General features: G+C 34.5%; 1 long non-coding RNA gene across 1 annotated transcript in view; it reads right to left on the reverse strand.

Moving 5' to 3' along the window:
• LOC129045445 (uncharacterized) overlaps positions 1–20,070 on the reverse strand; it is a 42,930-nt gene that overhangs the window by 9,111 nt on the left and 13,749 nt on the right. Inside the window, exon 2 of the long non-coding RNA XR_008505192.2 lies at positions 1,288–1,332. This is a non-coding gene — a long non-coding RNA (uncharacterized LOC129045445). The remainder of the gene's footprint in view (positions 1–1,287; positions 1,333–20,070) is intronic.

A 20,070-nucleotide genomic window follows, 5' to 3' on the forward strand; every position in this document is an offset into this window, starting at 1 on the left:
TAAATCTCTAATGGAATCTTCCAAACTAATTTGTCCAAAGAATCTTTTGCATCCAAGAATCCTACAGATCAGTATTTACCCAAACCAGTTTTTACTCAAACCATGGGTTAAATGTCAAGCACTTCAGTATCATATTGCACATAAACTATCTTTGTTTTTTTGTCTTTTTCTCTCTCACGTATCCCTACACTCCCAGGATACATACCTAGTATGTTCCAATTATTCTTCTAGGGGTGGGAGATAGAGTAACAAAAGTATAGAAAGATCACAGTTCCAAATAGAGGAGAAAAATTTAATATACAAGTAAGATAAATTCAGGTGATGATGACTGCTATGCACAAAATAAAATAGTGGATGAAACAGAGGAATTGAGGTAGTTCTTTAGATTGATTTTCAGAAGGTCTCTCTGAGAAGATGACATTTGGGTTGAGACCTGAATGAAAACATCAAGCCCAGCATGAAAGTCAGAGGGCAGAGAGCTCCAAGCAAAGGGAAAAGCAGATGCAAAGCTTCAAGAGTGGAAATAAGTTGGTGTTTTCCTGGAACTTAAAGTATCCTAGTGTGGTTAGAGCAAAGTCAATGAGGAGGAGCAAGAGATAGCAATTAAGACTGGAGAGAGAGAGGGAGGCAGTGACCATATCATGTAGAGACTTGTATGGAGCTTGGATTTTATTCTAAGTGCAATGAGAATCCATTGGAGGATTTTGAGCAGAAGGGTGCCACGAATTTTAAAGGATCACACTGTCTGTTGTGCGGAGAATGGCTAATTAGGGAGCAAAAGTAGAACCAGACAAACCATTAAATAGACTATTGCATTAGCCCAGATGAGCAAAGATTTCTTGAAATAGGGTAGTAGCAATGCAAATGAGATGTATTTTGGAAAGAAACAACAGGATTTTCTGATGAGTATGGTATGGGAGCCGAGAGAAAGACAATTAATGATAATTCCTAGGTTAGCTTAATCAACAGATTGGATGTGATGCTATTTATCAATATGAGAAAGACTGGAGGAGGAGGATGGGAGGACAATAGGAAGATGAGAGGAAATTATGTTCTGAGACCCAAGTGGAGGAATCAAATAAACACTCATATATATAGATTTGAAGACAGGAAGAAAGATAAAGACTGGGGACTGTTTGCTATAGATGACATTAGAAGTTACAGGACTGGATAGATCACCTAGAGGGATAAAGTTGACAGGAAAGAAGGGATGACTTAGGACCAAACCCTGGGAGATACATATATTTTGACATTTTTTAGTTTATAAATTATAAGTTTTTTAGTTACCTTATGTCTTGAGAAGTGGGCATATTCAGGAAGCTTCAGTATCCTCTGAGAATTTACAGATCACCGTTCCGGGGGAAACAAAAGAACAAAATTAAAAGATCAGGCCAAAATCAGATTTTACAATCATGTTCTCAGTCAAAGGGGTAACTCTGTGAAGGCAAAGATCTGAAGTCATAGGACTCAGAAGAAGTACAGCTGGCATATTTTCTGCTCCCTTGTCATTTTCTATAAAGAATTACCATTTATATTAAAGCATAACACTTGATATTCTGAGAACAAAACTGAAACATCATTATACTGATCAAGGCAAGGAGATTCAGCAAAGTTATCCAGATCGTGCACTAAGCAAAACTTTATGCTAAGAGATCTATTAGAATAAATGCTTCATTGCCTCAGGTATTTAGGGACTTCTTTTAAAATGCTGCTATTATTGTAAAGCATATAATAATCAATACATTCCAATCTGAAAATTTGTTGCAGCAGTTAAAATAATTTAATAGAAACCCAGTAAATCCACAATAATGAAATTTACCAGCATAAAAATATCCATCTATATATCTATGTATTTGTCTATCACCTAGTGCACTGATAATATTACTCACAATCAACCGTATTATCCTCCAAATTTGATCTTTAAACAGCTTACACATCTTCAAAATGTTTTCTTTTTCATTTCTTTTTTTTTTTAAGATTTTATTTATTTATTTGATAGAGAGAGTGAGAAAGCACAAGCAGGGGGAACAGTAGAGGGAGAGAGAGAAGCAGGTTCCCCGTCAAGCAGGGAGCCCAATGCGGGGCTCGATCCCAGGACCCTGGGATCATGACCTGAGCCGAAGGCAGACGCTTAACCATCTGAGCCACCCAGGCGCCCCTTATTTTTCATTTCTGAAGAAAACATTCTACTAATATTATTACATTGTTCCCAAGACAACTGAAAAACAAGCATAATTAAGTGATTCTATTTAAATATCTGCCTAAATTAGGATAGCTCTTGGGGAAGCTGAAGATTTTGTTATAATAAGAAAATATCATAAATATTTAGTGAGTCATTAAGAAATTAATTACTAGATACATAACAGTATACATTATGGTGTTATATGTGTATCATACTAATATGCTTTTACTAGGAAATAACTAGTGGGTTGGGTTGTCAGCAGTTCCCATTTTATAAAATATGTGTAATCACATTCTGGTTTTGCACACTATAGATGATGATAGACTGTACAGCCATAGCTATGGGGATTTGCAAATGAAGAACGGGTTTCTGGAATAAAGGAGCGTTTACAAATTGTAGCAGACTCTTATTTACAGCCTAAATCTGCTTTAGATTAGATAACTTCAGTTATGATCATTCTTTTGAACAATAACCTAACATAGTGGTGTGAAAAGTAGGGTAGTAGAGGAAAAAGTAATAAAATGGAGCTGAATCATTGTAGCAGCCTGATGGAAAGGGGATCCAGTACCATCAATAACTGATCACACCTGGTCTGAAGGCATAGCTCATTTGATAATCAGGTGCTGAGATAAAAAGATTTTTCTGCACAGAGAGTTGTAAAGAAAAAACAGAAAAACCCAAAACAAACCCTTTTGTTTAATTTTATCAACATTTTCAAAGAACACACCACTAAGTCATCTCCACCATTTCACTCTTAATCACTTTTTTCCTCTTTAATGAAATGCATAATTATTTACTGTATTATGCCATTATTATCTAGACAGAAAACATAAATTTAATCCTTGTGCTTATGTTTTTTAATCCTATCTACATTTACTTTAGTGTTTATAAATCAAATCAGATTAACACATTTTGAAGATTTTATTAGGCATAGCACCATCTAAGGTTATTTGGCATTGTGAGAAATAATAAACAATCGTCCTGTCCTCAAGCAGCTTGAAACTGGTTTGGAAAAAATAAATAAATAAATAAAATTATGTGGAAGTGTAATTCCAAGAGAATAAGAATCATATTGCAGTTTAAATAAATATTTTTAAAGATAAATAATCATTAATATAACATGGAAGGCTTAGAAAAGCTCAGAGTGGTGTCAGCAAGATAATGGAATAGGAGGTTTTAACCTTCAACTCCCAACAGAAACACTGATTTGAAGAGCTGCCCACAAATAAAAATAAGTTTATGGGAGTCCAGGAGTCCAGTTGAGAGATTCAAGCACTTCACTAGAGCAAAAATCCAAGAATAGATGCAGGCAGAAGATAAGAAAAAAATATTTCATTTTATCTGTGTCACCCCTCCCTGAATGTGGCACAGCTCAGGGGCAAGAGAGACCCGCCTGACCAGTGATTTCTCCCACAGGGGAAAGTGAATGCTAAGTGAGTGCCTGGCTTCCCCAGTCTTGTGGGGCACCGAGCAGAGGCACAATTCTACTATATAGCATAGTGTCTATCACCAATAATATTGTAGTTAATACTTAAAAGAGGGTAGAAGCTATACTGTGTTCTTATCACACATGCAGACACCAATCCTGTCTTTTCTCACCGAGCAAATGGAGGGAAACAGAATGCCTCCATTATTTGGGGTAGTTTGCAACAGTGGGGGAAGGAGAGAACACTCCCAAACTCATTTTATAAGACCAACATCATCTTGATACCAAAGCCCGTCAAGGGAAAGAAAGAAAAGAAGAGAAAAGAAAAAGAAAGAAAGAAAGAAAGAAAGAAAGAAAGAAAGAAAGAAAGAAAGAAAGAAAGAAAGAAAGAAAGAAAAAATTACAAGATAATATTACTGGTAGATATCCAAAAATCCTCAACAAAATGCTGGCAAGTTGAAATCATCAGCACATTAACAAGATCATAAACATTGATCAAGTGGGATTTATCCCTGAGATGCAGGGATGATTCATCATTTGTAAATCAATAAATGTAGCACACTGCATTAACAAAATGAAGGATAAAAATCATATGGTCATCTCAATAGATGCAGAACATATGACAAAATTCAACATTTGTTCTTGATAAAAACTCTCAGAAAGTTTGGTATAGAAAGGATATAACTCAACATAGTGAAAGCCATATATTAAAGTCCACAGCTAACATCATATTCAACAGGGAAAAGCAGATGATTTTCCTCTAAGATCATGAACAAAATAAGGATACCCACTCTTGCCACTCCTATTCAGCATAGTACTCAAAGTCCTAAGCAAAGCAATTAGACAAGAAAAAGAAATAAAAGTTAACTAAATTGGAAATTAAGATGCAAAATTATCAGTTTGCAGATGACATGGTTTTATATATTTAGGAAACCTTAAAGACTCCTCTAGAAAACTGTTAGAACTAATAAGTTCCATAAATTTGTAGGATACAAAATCAACATACAATAATCAGTCACATTTCTTTGCACTGACAAGAAGTGTTCAAAAAACAAATTAAGAAAACAACCCCATTTATAATAGCATCAAAAAGAATGAAATATTTAATAATAAATTTAACTGAAGAAGTGAGCTATCTGTACATTGAAAACTATAAACCATTTATGAAAGAATTTGAAGAAGACACAAATAAATGGAAAGGCATCTCATATTCATGGACTGAAAAAAAAAATTTTTTTTTTAAGATTTTATTTATTTATTTGACGGAGAGAGAGAGACAGAGAGAGAGGGAACACAAGCAGGGGGAGTGGGAGAGGGAGAAGCAGGCTTCCTGCCGAGCAAGGAGCCCGATGTGGGGCTCGATCCCAGGACGCTCGGATCATGACCTGAGCTGAAGGCAGATGCTTAACGACTGAGCCACCCAGGCGGCCCTGAAAAAAATTAATATTGCTACAATGTCCATACTACTGAAAGTGATCTACAGATTTTTCAATCCCTATCAAAATTCTAATGGCATTTTTCAGAGAAATAGAAAAACAATCTTAAAATTCATATAGAACCACAAAAGACCCTGAATAGCTAAAGCAATCTTGAGAAAGAACACAGCTGCACACATCACATTTCTTGATTTCAAATTATATTACAAAGCTATAGTAATCCAAACAATATTGCACTGGCATAAAAACAGACATATAGACCTATGGAACAAAATAAACACCTCAGAAAAAAAAAAAAAAACACAAATAGATAGCCAATTGATTTTTCACAAGAGCTCCATGAATACGAAATGGGAAATTATAGTCTCCTCAATAAATGGTATTGGGAAAATGACATCAACATGCAAAGGAATGAAAGTGGACCTATATCTACCATAAACCAAAAACAGCTCCAACGGATTAAAGACTTAAATGTAAGACCTGAAACAGTAAAACTTTTAGAAGAAAACAGAAACAGCTCCTGGACATTGGTCTTGGCAATATTTTTTTTTTGGATACAACACTACATCACGTCAACAAAAGTAAAAATAAAGTATGATTACACCAAACTAAAAAATTTCTGCACAACAAAGGAAACTATCAACAAAATAAAAGGCAACCTACATAATGGGAAAACATATTTGCAAACCATATTATCTTATAATAGGTTAATATCTAAAATATATAAGAAAATCATACATCTCTGGAAAAAAACCCGAAATAACCAGTTGAAAAATGGGTAAATAATCTGAATAAACATGTCACTAAAAAGGACTGATCTCCAAAAGAATCTTGAAGAGCACTACCATGTTCACTGCAGCATTAGTCACAAGAGCCAAGATATGGAAACAACTTAACTTAAGCCACAATATGGAAACAACTGTCTATGGATGAAAGGAAAAAGAAAATGTAGATTTAATGTATCTTTTAATTGATATATATATTTATAGATATATTTATATGGATTTAAATTTATATATTTATATGGATATATATCTATATGGAATATCATCCAATCTTATAAAAGGAAATCTGCCATTTGCAACAATGCAGATGGACCTGGAGGACATCATAATAAGTGAAATAAGCCACAAAGAAAAAGACAAGTACTATATGATATCACTTATATGTGAAGTCTAAAGTAGTCAAACTCAAACTGAGAGTAGAAGGTGATTACTAGGGGCCATAGGAGGAGAAAATGAGATGACTGTCAGAGGGCACAGTGTTTCAGTTATTCAAGATAAATAAATTTTGGAGATCTACTACATAGTATAGTGCCTAAACTGACAAAACTGTATTTTTTATTGAAGAGAGGGTAGAAGTTAAGTTGTATTCTTACCACACACATACATACACATGCATGCACAAATAATAAAAGTAATAAACGGGATAAGAGGAAAGTTTGGGAGGGTGGATATGTCCATGGCCTTGATGTTGGTGATATTTTCAGGGATGTACATTTATGCCTAAACACATCAAGTTATATACATTAAATATGAACATCTTCCTACATGTCAATTATAACTTAATAAAGTTGTAAAAAAATGAAAAGCAAAAATCTTGACCTATTTCACTCATTTAGAACTGTTTGGGTAGAAAATGGTTACATGAAAGAACTCTGTTCACTTCCAGATCTATCAAAAGTTCTAAGACTTTTGTTGTCCATGTTTCTGGCTTTCTTTCCTTCTGAGGCATCATAGGGGAATAGATGAAGAAAAAGGAAATCTTACCAAGGAAAAGGTTTCAACAAATCCATCTATAATTCAATTGAAGAAACATCAAATAAATTAAATTCAATATGTAAGCATTTTGTGTTCAATATGTGAAAGGCACAATGCTAGATATTTTTTCTTATTAATAAGATTCTAAATACATTTTCTTATTTTATTAACTCACAGGATCAACCAAATATAGACTGTTGGAAATGTGAAAAATAGTAGGCTGCCAGACTGACTTAATCCAGAAAGGTCATTTATTTGTTACTCTCTATGAAAATGTTCAGACTATTTTGCATACCAAACAGCTCTGAATTGGAAAGACTTATTAATTCCACAGAAACAGGGTTAAAATGTGAACGTATTACAAATTGAAGCTCACCATCATTTTCTATGAAGTTATATAGTCCGAGTATCTATAGTTTGCAAATTAAGCACTGGTCTGAAGGCTTAAGACTTTTTTATTAAAAGAAAAACAATAAAAGTATGAGAATATTTAAATTTATGTAAAGAGAGCCCTAATCTCACTCTCCTAACTCTTTTTACACTTTTGCATACAAAAACATAAATGAGCTTCCTCTTAGGAGTTTGAAATAATAGTGTATATGCTATTAAGAATATTTCTATTTGTCTTGAATATCTGCCCACAATCTGCTCTGTCCAAAAAGGTAGCAGCCTGCCACATGTGGCTATTGAGATTGGAAAAGTGTTTAGTCCAAATTCAAATACATTATAAATGTAAAATTTGCAACAGATTTCAAAAACTTCGTAGCAAACAAAGAATGGGAAAACTCATTGATAAGGTTTTTATATTAATTACAGGTTGAAATAATATTCTGAATATTTTGGTTAAGTAAAATATATTACTAAAATTAATTTTACCTTTCTTTTTACTTTTATAAGGTGGCCACTAGAAAAATTAAAAGTACATTTGTAATTCACATAATATTTTATTTAAACAGCACTGGACTATATAATATTTGTGTTTTGTTTTTAATGCTCAAGTAGTATTCCTATATATTAAGTCATGGCTGTATTATGCATTTAATCATTCTAACATTCTGGCTGCTTCCATCAAGTTTTTCTAATTCTGGTAATGCCACAATAAATAGCTTAGTGTTTATAGCCTTCAATTTCTTTTAAATTATTTAATGAGAATAAAGTAGTAGAAATATATCTAGCTAAATGCCATTGTTATAGGTCTTATTATGTGTAAGTATAATGAACTTTATGAAAGGGTTATATACATCTGTAGTATTAACGGTAATAAATTAGTACACCAGGTTTACTAAAACCATTCTAGAATTAGTTGTTATATGTTTAAAAATTGCTACTTTAATGAATATAAAATGCACTCTCAAGGTTACTTGAATCTATATTTTTAGTTTTTATAGAAAATGATTATATATTTATATTTATTAATTAATGCATTTTCTTCAAACTGTCTCTTCTTATTCTTTGCCTATTTATTTGAAATTTTATATAAATCTGACTTTTATAAATCTGAAGGAAATGTTTCCATTTAAGTAGAAGTGGTAAGGATATGGATGAGATGTGACAATTATTGAATACCGACTCTATTCCAACTACCTACCGTTCAGTAATTTTACATATTTACTTTGCATTTAATCTTCATGCCTATCTCAGACATAGGTATTTAATCCCATTCAAGTAACGGAAATAAAGAAGTTTCATAAGTTTACTGAGAATCACAAATCTATTACAAGAAAAGTCCTAAGCAGATCATCTTCAAAGCCTGTATTCTTTCTACCATACAACTTAATCCCTGTATGATCAATAATTACTTTTGAACATTTGATGTAACTATTTTCTACTTCTTTCCTGTCATTTTGCTATTTAAAAATAAATAATAGCCCTCCTTTATACTTGTGGTAATATTTTTTAGTAACTTTATAATGTGGTAAAAGGTTTGGGGAAAAATTATTGAAAAAGCAGAAAACAGAGATAAAAAAAACTAGATCTTTAAAAAACTATGAGAAAAAATGAGTTACAATTAAATTTGGACAAAATTCTATTATGTAAGCATTTTTAGAAAGACTACATTTCATTCAATTAGCAAATATTTACTGAATATACAAGTAATCCAGGTGCTGGAGAGATGAAGCAGAATGCCTCCTTACCCAAGTGACTTATTCAAGTGACAAAGAACTATATGATAAGAGCAAAACACATGCTGCCTAAATGTCACAGGATGATTCTCTCTCTGTCACACACACACACACACACACACACACACACACACACACACTATAATCTCTATAGATGAGGAGAAATTTATTTAGGAACCAAGGTAGAAAAGGATAGTCCAGGTAGAGGAACTACATGAACAAATAGATAAAGGACTAGACATATTTGAAAAATGCTGAAAATCTCAGTTTTATTGATGCTTAGATTACTGGGTTAGATGGGAAAGGATGTGTTAGACAGTTCTTAATTGTGATTTATTGAACACCCCCTGTGTTCCCAACACTGTGGTCGTGTTTTGCATATATTTTCTCTAATTCTCACTTTTTTTTTCTTAAAGATTTTATTTATTTATTTGACAGAGAGAGGCACAGCGAGAGAGGGAACACAAGCAGGGGGAGTGGGAGAGGGAGAAGCAGGCTTCCCGCAGAGCAGGGAGCCCGATGCGGGGCTCGATCCCAGGACCCTGGGATCATGACCTGAGCCGAAGGCAGACGCTTAACGACTGAGCCACCCAGGCGCCCCTCTAATTCTCACATTTTTTATGATTCCATTTAAAGATGGAGATTCGGTGCTTCAAAGAAATATGTCTTAAGTTCACACACAACTAGTTAATAGTACATGAGGTGCTAACTCAAGTCTGTCTACATAGGGTTCCACTTTTTATTTTATTTTTTATTTTTTTTAATTTTTTAATTTTTTTTAAAGACTTTATTTATTTATTTATTTGTTTGACAGAGAGAGACACAGCGAGAGAGGGACCACAAGCAGGGGGAGTGGGAGAGGGAGAAGCAGGCTTCCCGCTGAGCAGGGAGCCCAATGCGGGGCTTGATTCCAGGACCCTGGGATCATGACCCGAGCCGAAGGCAGACGCTCAATGACCGAGCCACCCAGGCGCCCAGGGTTCCACTTTTTAAATATGACTCTAGTTTATGAGAGGGACTTTTAGATATTGTGATATATTTGGGGGGCAAATTACATTTAAATTAAGATTAATATTTTAAGAAGACAAACTAAATTAATGATGCTGTTTGTGGCCTGAAGACTTGGGTGGTACGGGGCCATTTAGAAGGTGATTGTGGGAAATCTGACAAGAATCACTGAGGATTCCAACCAAGGCAATGAATGTAAGAATGAAAAGGAGGGGAGCTTTCAAATCTACATAGAGTTGGAATAAATAATACTCAGAGACTACCTAAAATAACCTTTTTTAAAATTTAAAGACAACTAATTAACATATAGTGTATTATTAGTTTCAGAGGTAGATATCAGTGATTCATCACTCTTATATAATACCTAGTGTTCACTACATCATGTGCCCTCCTTAATGTCTATCACCCAGTTACCCCATCCCCCCATCTCCTCCCTCTGCCCCTTACCATCCCCCCAAAACATAATAATAAACAAATAAGTAAATAAAAGTCAAATGCCACAGAGAAATTAAGCAGACTAATGATAATAAAGAAGCTATGGAATTTAACAATTAAATCATAACTTTGATAATCTTAAGGAAAGTTTATTATGTCAAATGTCTGTGTGGAGAAAATTCATATTTAAGTTATTTCTACTTAAAATAATAATAATAGTAATAACATTACCTGCATGGTATTTTACAATTTACAAATATAGCTATTGATATGCTCTTGTTTGAAGAATAATCATTCTCTTCTTGGGAAAATTTCAGGCAGATTGAAGGGCTGTGAGAGAAAAATCTTAGCCTCAAAGCCAGATTCTCTAACTCCAGACCTGACACTAAGATTCATCATACAGTGCCTCTTTTATTTAACTGAACCCCCAGTTATTTTGGACAATGAGTGAGATGCTGATGTTCAGCAGAATAAACTCAGGATTTGACATCTGGGCTTGAATAAATCCTGGACCTGCCACACACAAGCTGTGTGAGCCTCCATTGCCTCATCTGAACCAGAGGATAATAATACCCTTCCTTGAGTATGGCTGTCAAAATTAAACTTGAACATGTGATAAGGAGCTGTCACTAAATAAATGTTTTCCTCTTTAAGTTCTGTAAAATAAATGCTACATTCATTTTTATTTTAAAATATGACAAGTTATTAGTAACATGTTAAATTAGTTAACCAAGTGAAATAAATATTGCTAAAACACTGAGATTTTTTTAATAATCAAAGGAATGTTCACAATCAGAAAAATATCTTATTATCTGGTCTCTGTAATTGCCCAATAGGCAATCATGTACAGGAATGGGTATTTCACATTTTAAATCTCATTTTTAAAATAATTTTAGAACTGAAATAAGTTGCTGCTGTTGCTAGGTATTCAATAATATTTTTTCAAAAGCTTTCAACATTTTTTCCCATTACATGTACATTTTGCAGGAAAACTTGTCAACATTTCCTTATAGATGGAAATGATTATATTTTCATTTTCATAGAAAAAAATCATTTATGAAGCAGTGATTATATAGGATATTTTAGAACTTTTAGTTATAGTGTTGCCTAGTAGAAATGGAAAGAACTAAAATCAAGGATTATATTCCAGTTTTGCTCCCAAATAGTTGTGTGACTTCTGAAGAGTTACCAAGTTTTCTTTCAGAGGTTTTCTCAGATAAAAATAATAGCTAAAATGTATTAAATATAATGCTCTAAGCATATTAATTTACATATATTAAATCACTTAATCCTCTGTAGAGATATATGAGGCAACATTTTCTGGATGTGAAAACTGAAGTACATAGAAGCTTTGTTTAATTCACAGTGCCAATAAATGCTAGACCAGGATTAAAACCAAGGAATTCCGTCATCAGAGTTTATGCCTGTGATCATTGCTGTAGTGCCCTCTGGGATAGCTAAAGCCATAGAATTCTAGGCTCTAGAAGAATATCTAGAGATCACATCAGCTGCCCTTGTCATTTTATACACAAGGATAATGATGCATGGAGAAGTTACATGATGTGTCAGATTATGATCACAGTTAGATCTGGACCTATAGCCCAGCTCCCCCAACTTTCTAATACCTGTTTTACTATATACCACCTCAATCCCTCTCTTCTGAGCATAAAATTACAATTTTATAAAACCAGTTTAATAAAGGTTAATCTTGTAATTGCAGCTTCTAAATGGCACAGATTATTATTATTATTTTTAAAGATTTTATTTATTTATTTGTCAGAGAGAGAGAGAGCACAAGCAGGGGGAGTGGGAGGCAGAGGGAGAAGCAACCTCCCCACTGAGCAGAGAGCTGGATGTGAGATTTGATCTCAGGACCCTGGTATCATGACCTGAGCCAAAGGCAGACACTTAGCCTACTGAGCCACCCAGGTGTCCTGGAACAGATTATTATTAATAATTATTGTGTACTTTGACATACACAGTGAAGTGTCATGGAATGGGTCTCAGATATTTTCTGATCCAAAATTGTTCCAGTTATCTTAACAGTACAGTTCTTTTATGGGTTTTACCAGATTTTGAAGTTCAATCAGGTAGTCAATAAGAAACTATTCTTATGTGCTCCTCTAGATTTCCTAGTCACCCCTGCAATTATGTTGCCCATGTGACTGCTGATGTAATACAGACAGAAGAGCTATAAAAAACTCACTGCTCTCACCATTTAGAATACCCCATCAAGCCTTATGGTCCACTCTTCTGCCATGGTGGCCTTGGAAGGCATGTTCTTCCAAGAGCATGGCTAAAAGATGGAAACAGCTTAAACCCATGAGTCAATGCTTAGAGGAGAGACACCCAGCAGAGACACCTGGCATGACAGATAAAGCCTCAGTGAGAATTAACATTTAAAGTGTTAAGCCATTGGTATATTGAGTTTTATTTGATTCTTCAGCATAGTCTTACCTATCCTAAGCAACACATATATTGGTTTTGGAAATGGAACATGACCATAGTGAAAAGTCTACAATTTGTGGTAATTAGTTTAGCAAATGAATTACAGGCTAGAGAGATAGAGACAGTAACTTGAAAATCTGCCTATATCTTCCCAAATTCTGAGGTCAGACTCCTAAACTCTAACATCTGTACCATTTCCACTACAGGAAGTTATGGTGGAGTTTTCATTTAGACACATAATTAAATTCTGAAAAGTATTTATAATCCCTATAAAATGGAGATTATAAATTACTTCTCAAGGTTGAGGAGGATAAATGACAGAGAGTGTTTGGAAGCGCTTCACACTAGTTAGTATTTAGATGGTCCTGAGGAACATGAATGAAAGTAGAGAGAAAATGGTGAGAAGGAGACTGAGATGAAATATACTTTATTCTGGAAAATATAAGATATTTCTAACATATATTCAAGTTTCAGTAATATGAAATTAGCTAATGGAACCAGTATTTCTAATTATAATTTTAACTGCAATTTCTATAATTAACATGAAAAAGTAGTTTTAAAAACTTATCTCATGCACTTAATTGCTCATTCATAACATATGCATAATAAAGTATATTGTTATTGGTTCAAAGAACAGATTTTGGAAACCACAAGATCTAAATTCAAATTCATTTACTGCCTAAATTATACTCAGTAATTTAACCATATTAAGCTTCAATATTTCATCTAGAAAATGCAGATTAAAAAATCACTCCAATTATTACTTAATTTTTTTAAACATATATTAATTACTTAGTTTATTTTCTGGATCAATAAAAGTGATAAAGTATTGGTAGCTATTGTATTGTTGCAGCAAAAACTTCTATAATGATCATCATCACCATCTTTATACATGCTCAATATCTTTCACCAAAGGTAACAGTCCTCAGATATGGACTCAACAGGGCCCTTACCTTAAATTTAAAATAATGGAGTTATCAGAAACACATATGTAATACTGAAATATTTCCCTCACAATTATAAAATGACCCCATCTTTCAGTGGGATAGCTGGTTTATCTGAAAAGGATTTTCAAGAATTTAAAGGATTGTATTTATTTATTTTTTTAAAAGATTTTATTTATTTATTTGAGAGAGAGAGAGAGCATGAGAGAGCCAGCAGGAGCAGGGGGGAGGGGAGAGGGCAGAGGGAGAAAAAGAAGCAGACTCCCCGCTGAGCCGGAAGCCCAACATGGGGCTCAATCCCAGGACCCTGAGATCATGACCTGAGCCAAAGGCAGACGCTTAACCTGAGCCACCCAGGCACCCCTAAAGGATTTAAAAAGTGCTTTAAAAATGATTTAAAAATCTGGTGTATTGCAAAAAAAAAAAAATCAGTTGTGTCATTATTTTCATTTGACATTAATATGAAGAGTAAATAGACTGTTTATGTTAAAAGGTGAATGTAAATGTCAGAATTAAACAAAAGAACGTCACCTTTAATATCCAATGGAATCTCAGATAGCATTAGCCATCAGTCATTACCTGCATTATTCTGTCTTCTTCAATTAAAATTTTATATATATATATTTAAAGATTTCATTTATTTATTTGACAGAGAGAGAGATAGCGAGAGCAGGAACACAAGCAGGGGGAGTGGGAGAGGGAGAAGCAGGCTTCCTGCGGAGTGGGGAGCTGGATGCGGGGCTCGATCCCAGGACCCTGGGATCATGACCTGAGCTGAAGGCAGATGCTTAACGACTGAGCCACCCAGGCACCCCTAAAATTTTATATTTTTAAATGTGAAACCTTTGTGACATTCAGTAAGGTTGTGGTTAGTTCTGTATTTAGTCTTGGCAGATTGTCACCAATTTTTCTGAATGAGCTTTCATTAATATGAAGTATGAAGTTGGTAATCTGTTAGTTTGTTTACAATGCAGCTGAAAACCCTTTTGGCTCAATTTGTGACACCTTTTCACAGGATTTTTCATTTGGAGGCCTCTCAAAATTCTTAACTGTCCTCATTTTTTTCATTTAAAAGTTTTGTGGGATATTTTTAAAAGCACTCAGAAACCTCATGAGTTGACAGAGGGTAATCTCAGAATACCTAAGCAGTACTAGACAGCTAGGAAAAGAATGCTGGGCAGGGAGCACTTTGCAACAAACCAAATAATGAGCTTTGACAATTCCTTTTTCCGCTCAGAAGAACTTCTAAACTATCTGAATATAAGCCCCTACCTCCTAACTTCATGATACTGGATCATACCAAAATTTATGAGGAAATATATCTGTATATATGTGTATGAAGACTATTTTTTCCTTTTTTCTCAAAAGTGAGTATATTTATCTATTTTTTAAATGGAAAGATAGTTGTGAGGAAAAAAAACTTTCTAAACATTAGATTTTTAGTCATATGAACGCATAATTGATCGGAGCAAAGGTATACAAACCATCTTTTTTTTTTTTTAAAGATTTTATTTATTTATTCATGAGAGATAGAGAGAGGCAGAGGCAGAGGGAGAAGCAGGCTCCCCGTGGAGCAGGGAGCCTGATGCGGGACTCGATCCCAGGACCCTGGGATCATGACCTGAGCTGAAGGCAGATGCTTAACCGACTGAGCCACCCAGGCGTCCCTACAAACCATCTTTAAAAAGCGGAAAGGATCTGAGGTCACAAGACCTGATTCTATCTTGACCAAATACATTAAAATATATAGAGAAAGCATGTGGTTTTAAGAAAAATTAGCTAGACATGAAATAAATCTAAAATCATTGAGCACTTATTACATTCTAGGAAGTATTCTAAATTATTTAGATTAGCTTTCATTTAATCCTCACACAAACTCTATGAAATAAAATGACCATTACCATATTAAAACAGAGGCACAGAGGAAAAGGAACCGGCCCAAGGCCATGCAGTCGGTAAGTACTGAAATCACGTTAGAAAAAGAGTCACAATGGGAAAATTTTCAGGGCTCATCCTAGCATACATAGTTCAGAGTACATACAGTCCTATGCAGTGGACTTGGAATGTTTCATTCCATAGGCAATGCTATTCCTACTGTGTCAGTGGGGGATCAGGTTATCTGAATCTGTTGTCCTTAGACATTCTTTTCTTCTAGTGCAATCCATTTGTTCAGAATCCATACTTTCCCGGCTGTCATTAATTGGGTTTTCCTACCTACAAGGATATAGCTCAGTATGTTGAAATAAGTATTTTGATAGGTTTGATAATTTTCTCATAAATTTATAAAGTACCATTTTGAATTCATGCACAATTGCTTTTAACAAGCATATTTTCATCCCAAAGTGACAGAATACCAGACCAACAGTGGCTTACAACATAGGAGTTAATTTTTCTCTCATAACAAGAAAACTGAAGATAGCAACTGCTGTTGTTAGTTTCAGGATTGCAAATGCCAGGACCAGAATCTCAGAGATTAATATAGCCTTCTCCTCATGATCACAAGATAGTTAACCTCAGCTCAAGATATCATGTCAGTATTCAAGGCAAGAATTAAGAGGAAGGGTAGATGTCCCTAATATTTTGATATTTTCAAAGGGAAGAGAAAGCTTTCCCAGACATTTCTTAGCAGACATTGGCCAGAGCTCTTTAACATGTCCACCCCTACCAATAAAAAGATTGGAAAAATGAGGGTTTATATTTTTCACTTTATATAGGGTATATAGTTGTGAAGAGAAAATAGAAGCTAGTTGGGAAATGGTGTGTTGGCCAGCAGAATAAAACTCATGAAAGAAAGACTGCCTCTAGGGTTATTGACACATTTGGGTTCTGAGTCTGTAAGGTGAATAGCCAGACTCCATGGATGATAGATGCACCAAGGTGAAGAAAAGCATCAGTATAAGACAGCAAGGCCAGTTTCACCTGGTATCACCTCTACAATATATTTTCATCCATTTTGAAATTTCTAAAATTACAATTGAAAATTTCCAAGTAACCAATTGGCAACACGATAGAGACATCTATCTTGTAGTCATTATAATGTTCTACCTCATTGATTTCTCCATATCCACGTAACTATGTTCTCAGAGTGGGTTCCTAAGAATAGAACACACCAAAACTCTTGGCAAGTCCAATACTCATGGGGCACCATGACCAACCAGGATTTTATTTCACAAACACCTGGGAGTCCTGGGGGAAAGGCAGTAGGTCCTATGGTTAATGAATCACACCAACAAAACTGCAGGAAAAAAAAAACAATGACTCAATCACTGTGGCATAAAAAGATGGGGAAAGAAACCCCACTTGAGATAGAGAGCCCAGACGCATGGTCTGACAATGTTGGTGGGTGCTGGGGAGAACAAATGATTCTGAGAGTAGAAGTGTGTAAGCATAGAATCTGTGGTGTGACTTATACTCAGTTTCCTAGAAACTAGGGAATGTGATCAATTTAAAGAACCAATGAAATGAAAATGCTCTGTGATTCAATACCATTCTATTATTTTTCATTCTGTTTGCAAACTAGTGTTTTCAAGTTGCTGGAAAATAGTAGTTACCTAATAAATGTTTAATATGTGTACACACACACACACACACACATACACACACACCAGTTCTCTCTTTTTTTTTTTTTTTTTCACACCAGTTCTCTTGAACTCAAAGTTCAAAGAAGGCCATTGTGTGGTCACTTGAATCTGAGAATGATTATCTTTCTACAGTCCTGAGACACGGTCAGGGGAGGACAGTGAAAAATGCACTATGGTACTACCAACAGAAGCAACATTTAGACTGAGGGTAAAGGCTTTAAGTCTACTGGGTGGGTTTCAGGACCTGCAGAGGAGAGGGAGACAAGGTATTTGTAGCATAGTGGTTAAGAATATAGGCTTTGGATATAAATATGATTAGTTTTATTCTCGGTACTTCCAGTACTTTGTGATCTTGGTCAAGTAACCTTGTCATGGACATAGAGATGCTCTGCCCAAATACACTGTCAAGGAAGGATTTGCTGCCCAGATATTAGAAGTACTGTTGGCAGAAAGTCTGCAGCTGTCAGCACTTAAATGATGTTTGAGCTGCAGACCCACCTCTCCCAAGGTCACACCTTTCCTGGAGGCCACATGAATTAACTATTGGAAGCAGGGCTATAAACATGGAGCCATTTTACCTTCAGCCCAACCTGGGACAATTCTGAACAGGTCAATTTTAGCTCCAGAGATCCCTGTGAGGTCTGCTGAGACTGTCCAGCCTGCATGAAAGCTGAACCTCTTTTCTGCCTGATTTTTCTTCTTTTTTCTCCCTTTTACAAACGTCAATTTCAGGAACCATTCCTAATATATATCTTGCACCCTAAACTTTGTCTCAGAGTCTGCTTCCTGGAAATCTTAACCGGTAATATACCTTACCCAGGGATGCTTAGTTTCTCTCATTTGAAAAATAAAGATTGGTAACAATACCAATCACCTGTTTTGGGGCCTTATATTTTGTTAACAACTCCATGAAAGAGACCTCCAGGTAGTTAGGTTTGAGAAAGTGTGGAAAAATAAATTACATAAATCAAAGTTAGTCTAATATCACATGAGTAAATCGCTCAATGTTTAACTTGACATAGATGACATAATGATATAATATTGTATGCATGTGTTTATTTTGCTTTAATAATCTCAAATATTAATATCTCTTTTTATTTTTCTTGGCGTTTATAACCAGGAATTTTTTTCAAGATTATATTATAATGATATAAATTATTACTAAATTTTTCTTCCAGAAATATTTTTTTTGGTGAAAAGAGTTTCTTTGTTGCAGTATTTTCCAGTAACTACTTTATTATAGGACCCCTGTTTAACGGTAATTGATGCTTTCCATCTTTTTACAATTTCAGTATATATTACAGTTGTTTATGACATTATTTAATAAGAACACATTCTCCTTTCTAAACATTCTATGAACTAATTTTAGATGTTTGTGATTTACAGAATATTTCTATTTGTTGGAAGAGACACATAGGTCTTTGAGATCATTTAAAAGAGTGGTACTCCAGATTCAGGGAAGCAAACTGTAATTACTACCATTGTTACTGCAATTCTTTTTATCAAATATCACCACAGGTAGTAGACAAATGTAAAGGTAAATTCATCAGTGAGTTAATGTAACTATCATCAAGAACAAAGACTATCTTTAGTGCATTTAAAAACCTCATTCCCCGAGCTAAGGAGACATATAAAGAAAATAGATTATATTAATAGATTCAGAATATATGGTATAATCTGAAAGATGATATAGTTGAATAAATGAAAAGGAGACATAGGCTCAAATGAAAAGCTATAGTCATTATAATAGCAAATCTTCAAACAAATATAGGAGCTTATTATTTATAAAATTCCATGCAGAGAGAATACAAGATGAGTAAGTTTACAATTTTGTATGCAATGAAGAAAAGTACACAATAATCAGGAAATTATAAGTATAAGAAATGAAGGATATGTTAAGTATAAAAAATATTGAAAAGTGCTAGTGGGGATCAAGAGAGGGAAACATCACATGTGTTTGGATGAAGAATTCAGAAAAGAATGGAGAAAATATCTTTCATAAATGGCATTTATGATTTCAACATTTTGGATGAGGGAGAGGCAGGTTGGGGGAGGCTTATCAAGCAAAGAAGCAGAATAAACAGGTTGCTCATGCTCAGGGTTACACAAAAAAAATGTCTGGGAACAGAAAATAGTAAAATTAAAAATTCAGAGTATATTTAAAGAAGTAGGTGGAGATGAATGCAGAAGAGATAATTAGGTGATAAATTATTATTGAATAAATATATACATGCCTATAAATGTCTTCTAAATTTAAAAATGTATCCTTTTTCTAAATTTCTAAATTTAAAAATTTATCCTTTTTCAATAAATGTGTGCAAGTTGGCCTGATTATATACACAGATATACTTAGAACAAGAAAACAAAGGGGCGCCTGGGTGGCTCAGTCGTTAAGCGTCTGCCTTCGGCTCAGGTCATGATCCCAGGGTCCTGGGATCGAGCCCCACATCGGGCTCCCTGCTCCGCGGGCAGCCTGCTTCTCCCTCTCCCACTCCCCCTGCTTGTGTCCCCTCTCTCGCTGTGTCTCTCTCTGTCAAATAAATACATAAAATCTTTAAAAAAAAAAAAAAAACTAAGCCTAAACCTTTATTAAAAAAACAAAACAAAACAAGAAAACATGGAATGTAAAATGATTTTTTAAATTCATCTTCCAATATCATTTAGGAGACATAATACTAAAGGGGATGGAGATAGAAAAGGTGAATTCCCAAAATACAAACAATAACT

Source organism: Mirounga angustirostris, unplaced genomic scaffold (genome assembly GCF_029215605.1).
Source record: "Mirounga angustirostris isolate CCGP_5_RB_7025 unplaced genomic scaffold, mMirAng1.0.hap1 SCAF_1, whole genome shotgun sequence".
NCBI classification, from domain to species: Eukaryota; Metazoa; Chordata; class Mammalia; order Carnivora; family Phocidae; genus Mirounga; species Mirounga angustirostris.